Source organism: Pezoporus wallicus, unplaced genomic scaffold, assembly GCF_028554395.1.
Source record: "Pezoporus wallicus isolate ANWC-B61680 ecotype Strahan unplaced genomic scaffold, APGP_CSIRO_Pwel_v1 contig_13062, whole genome shotgun sequence".
In the NCBI taxonomy this organism is placed as follows: Eukaryota; Metazoa; Chordata; class Aves; order Psittaciformes; family Psittacidae; genus Pezoporus; species Pezoporus wallicus.
In genome coordinates, this window is record NW_026641128.1 from 2,167 (window position 1) to 6,911 (window position 4,745).

At 47.2% G+C, this 4,745-nt stretch overlaps 1 long non-coding RNA gene across 1 annotated transcript; it reads left to right on the forward strand.

The window, feature by feature from the left end:
* The first annotated feature begins 836 nt into the window (after window positions 1–836).
* Window positions 837–4,575, forward strand: LOC130606069 (uncharacterized). The gene is made up of 4 exons (XR_008973857.1): window positions 837–874; window positions 2,904–3,010; window positions 4,259–4,388; window positions 4,484–4,575. It is a non-coding gene; the product is annotated as an uncharacterized LOC130606069 (long non-coding RNA).
* Window positions 4,576–4,745: the final 170 nt, after the last annotated feature.

Below are 4,745 nucleotides of genomic sequence, written 5' to 3' on the forward strand. Positions count from 1 at the left end.
AAAAGATGAAAATGGGAAAAACGAGGTAAAAACTGAGAAAAAAAGATGAAAATGGGAAAAACGAGGTAAAAACTGAGAAAAAAAGATGAAAATGGGAAAAACGAGGTTAAAAACTGAGAAAAAAAGATGAAAATGGGAAAAACGAGGTTAAAAACTGAGAAAAAAAGATGAAAATGGGAAAAACGAGGTAAAAACTGAGAAAAAAAGATGAAAATGGGAAAAACGAGGTAAAAACTGAGAAAACGAGGTGAAAAATGATGAAAACAAGGTGAAAACGGGAAAAAGGAGGTAAACCCCCCGAAAAAGAGGTGGAAATGGTGAAAACGGACAAAAAAAGGGAAAAAGTGGTCAAAAAAGGACCCAAAAAAAAGGTAAAACCGGGTAAAAGCGCGCTGAAAAAAAAACGGGTTTTTTTTTGGGTCGAAAAAAGGCGTTTTTTAGCCCAAAAGCAGGGGCAGTTTTGGGTCGAAAAAGCGGGGTTTTGGGGGCTTGGCCGGCGACCGGAGGTTGGTGTGAGCGAACAAAAACTGCTATTTCTACACCGAGTGGCCCAAAAAGGCCGGGTTTGCCCCCAAAATGGGTTGGGGGGGGAGCCCCAAAACCCGAGGATTTAACCCCAAAAAGGGGTGCTGGTTTTTGTGATTTCCCCCCCCCCAAAAAGGGGCCTTTTCGGCCCCAAAAAGCGGGGTTTTGGCCCCAAAATGGGGGGGAGGAAGGGGGTTAAAGGTGGGGGGAGGGGTGTGCGTGCCCCTCCCCCCCCGTTAATTAACGAATGGGTTAATTAATGCTTCGTTATGTTGCTTTTTGCATGTGGAACCCCTCCCTCCCCCCCCAAAAAAAGGACCCCGGGACCAAGGGCCAAGGCATGATGCAGGTAATTGGGGTCATTAATTAGGGGGTAATTAGGGGTTAATTGGGGTCATTAATTAGGGGTTAATTGGGGTCATTTAGGGGTTAATTGGGGTCATTTGGGGGTTAATTGGGGTCAATTACGGGTTAATTGGGGCCATTAAGGGGTTAATTACGGGTTAATTGGGGTCATTAAATGGTTAATTGGGGTCATTTAGGGTTAATTGGGGTCATTAAGGGGTTAATAGTGATTGGGGTCATTTAGGGGTTAATTACGGGTTAATTGGGGTCATTAAGGGGTTAATTATTAGTGAATTGGGGTCATTTAGGGGTTATTTGGGGTCAGTAAGGGGTTAAATAGGGGTTAATTGGGGTCATTAAGGGGTTAATCGAGGTCATTTAGGGTTAATTGGGGTCATTAAGGGGTTAATAGTGATTGGGGTCATTTAGGGGTTAATTACGGGTTAATTAATGTCATTAAGGGGTTAATTATTAGTGAATTGGGGTCATTTAGGGGTTAATTGGGGTCATTAAGGGGTTAATTATTAGAGAATTGGGGTCATTTAGGGGTTAATTGGGGTCATTAAGGGGTTAATTATTAGTGAATTGCGGTCATTAAGGAGTTAATTAGTTAATTGTGGTTAAAATTATTTCGTAGCTGATTGGGTCATTAAGGGGTTAATTAAGTGGGGTCAATAAGGGTTTAATTTGTAGTAAATTGGGGTCAATAAGGGGTTAATTAGTAGTTGATTGGGGTTATTAAGGGGTTAATTAGTAGTTAATTGGGGTCAATAACGGGTTAATTAGTGCTTAATTGGGGTCATTCAGGGCTTAGATGGGGTCATTAAGGGGTTAATTAGAAGTTAATTGCGGTTATTAAGGGGTTAATTTAGGGGTTGGGGTCATGGGGTTCATTGAGAGGTCAATGGGTTAATTTAGGCTGTTAATTAGGGGTTAATTGGGGTCATTCAGGGGTTAAATGGGGTCATTAGGGGGTAAATTAGTTAATTGGGGTCATTAAGGGCTTTGGGGTCATTAGAGGTTAATTGGGGTCATTAAGGGGTTAATTTAAGGCTTGGGGTCATTAAGAGCTTAATTAGAGAGTTAATTAGATTTAATTGGGGTCATTCAGGGGTTAAATGGGGTCATTAAGGGGTTAATGTGCGGGTTGGGGTTATTAGGGTTAATTAGCATTAATTACTGATAATTAGCTGTGTTCCATAGAGGTGACCTGGATAACTCAAGGTTAATGAGGTTTAATGAAGGGGTTAATGAGGGCTGGTTAATGAGCGTTAATTAGGGTTAATTAGCGTTAATGAGCCTTGTTTCATGCGGACAACCAGGATAACTCAGGGTTAATGGTGTTTAATGACGTGGGTGGGGTCAATGAGGGGCCTGGGGATAATGAAGGACTGTTAATGAGCCTTAATTGGGGTTCATTAGCATAAATTAGCATTAATGAGCTGTGTAGCCTGTTAGGTGACCAGGATAATTGGGGGTTAATAGTGTTTAATGACGTGGGTGGGGTCAATGAGGGGCCTGGGGATAATGAAGGCCTGTTAATGAGCCTTAATTAGGGTTGATTAGCATAAGTTAGCGTTAATGAGCTGTGCTTCTTGTTAGGTGACCAAGGTAACTGGGAATTAATGGTGTTTAATTAAGCGAGTGGGGTCAGTGATGGGCCTGGGGTTAATGAGGGCCGGTTAATGAGCCTTAATTAGGGTTGATTAGCATAAATTAGCATTAATGAGTTGTGTAGCCTGTTAGGTGACCAGGATAACTGGGGGTTAATGGTGTTTAATGATGCGGATGGGGTCAGTGATGGGCCTGGGGTTGATGAAGGCCTATTAATGAGCCTTAATTAGGGTTAATTAGCATAAATTGGCATTAATGAGCTGTGTTGCCTGTTAGGTGACCAGGATACCTGGGGGTTAATGGTGTTTAATGATGCGAGTGGGGTCAGTGATGGGCCTGGGGTTAATGAGGGCCGGTTAATGAGCCTTAATTAGGGTTAATTAGCATAAATTAGCATTAATGAGCTGTGTTCCATGCAGGTGACCAGGATAACTCGGACAACAACACCATCTTCGTGCAGGGCCTGGGCGAGAACGTCACCATCGAGTCGGTGGCCGACTACTTCAAGCAGATCGGCATCATCAAGGTGATGGGGGGGCCCTTAGCGTGTCCTTAGCGTGTTCTTAGCGTGTCCTTAGCGTGTTCTTCACTCGCCCGTTGTGTGCTCTCCGCGGCAGCAAGCGCGTGGCTCCGTGTCATTGGGCAGCGGTGCTGGGGTGATGGGGTTGGCGTGTTCTTAACATGTTCTTGGCGTGGTTGAGCGTGTTCTTAGCATGTTCTTAGCGTGTCCTTATCGTGCTCTCCGCGGCAGCAAGCGCGTGGCTTCATGTCATTGGGCAGCGGTGCTGGGGCTGGCGTGTTCTCAACATGTTCTTGGCGTGGTTGAGCGTGTTCTTAGCGTGTTTGAGCGTGTTCTTAGCATGTTTGTAGCTGGTTGTTAGCGTGTTCGCTGTGGCGTCAAGCCCATGGGGCAGTGCCCCGGCAGCCACTGGGGCGAAAGCTTTGGTGTGTCCTTCGCATGTCCTTAGCGTGTCCTTAGCGTGCCCTTAGCGTGTCCTTTGTGTATACTTAGCATCTCCTTTGCGTGCCGGTAGCACATTCTTAGTGTGTCCTTAGCATGTCCTTCGTGTGTCATTTTCATGTCCTTCGCATGTCCTTTAGCGTGTCCTTCATGTGTCCTTCGTGTGCCCTTTGTGTGTTCTTAGCATGTCCTTCGCAAGTCCTTAGCGAGTCATTTGCGTGTCCTTTGCATGCCCTTTACATGTCCTTAGTGGGTCCTTAGCATGTCAGCGTCATTTGCGTGTCCTTAGTGTGCCCTTTGCGTGTCTTTAGCATGTCATTCGTGTGTCCTTTGCATCACCTTCGCATGCCCTTAGTGTGCCCTTCACATGTCCTTGGCGTCATTCACATGCCAGTGTGTCCTTAGCATGTCTTTCACGTGTCCTTCATATGTCCTTAGCATATCCTTAGCATTTCCTTCACGTGTCCTTTGCGTGCCCTTTACGTGTCCTTCACGTGTCTGTAGCATGTCCGTGTGTCTTTTGCCTGTCCTTAGCATGTCCTTAGTGTGCTTTTAGCATGTCCTTAGTGTCATTCGGGTGCCCTTAGCGTGTCCTTCGCGTGTCCTTTGCGTCTCTTTACCGTGCCCTTAGCATGTCCTTAGCGTGTTCTTTGCCCTTAGCGTGTCCTTAGTGTGCCTTTAGCACGTCCTTAGTGTCATTCGCGTGCCCTTAGCGTGTCCTTAGCGTCTCCTTAGCGTGCTCTTTGCCCTTAGCGTGTCCTTAGCGTGTCCTTAGCATGTCCTTAGCGTGTCCTTCCCGTGTCCCCCCCTCAGACCAACAAGAAGACGGGGCAGCCCATGATCAACCTCTACACGGACCGCGAGACCGGCAAGCTCAAGGGGGAGGCCACGGTCTCCTTCGACGACCCCCCCTCCGCCAAAGCCGCCATCGATTGGTTCGACGGTGAGGCCCCGCCCCCCTCATGACCACGCCCACCCCTCAAACCCCTCCCCCCCCCCCCAACCCCTCATTTTTGGGGTCGTTTCCCCCTGTTTTAGGCAAAGAGTTCTCGGGGAACCCCATCAAGGTCTCGTTCGCCACGCGGCGCGCGGACTTCAACCGCGGCGGCGGCGGAGGACGGGGCGGACGTGGACGGGGAGGTGAGCCCCAAATCACCCCAAAATCACCCTTTTCACCCCCAAAATCACCCTTTTCACCCCCAAAATCACCCTTTTCACCCCAAAATCACCCTTTTCACCTCAAAATCACCCTTTTCACCCCCAAAATCACTCTTTTCACCCCCAAAATCACCCTTTTCAC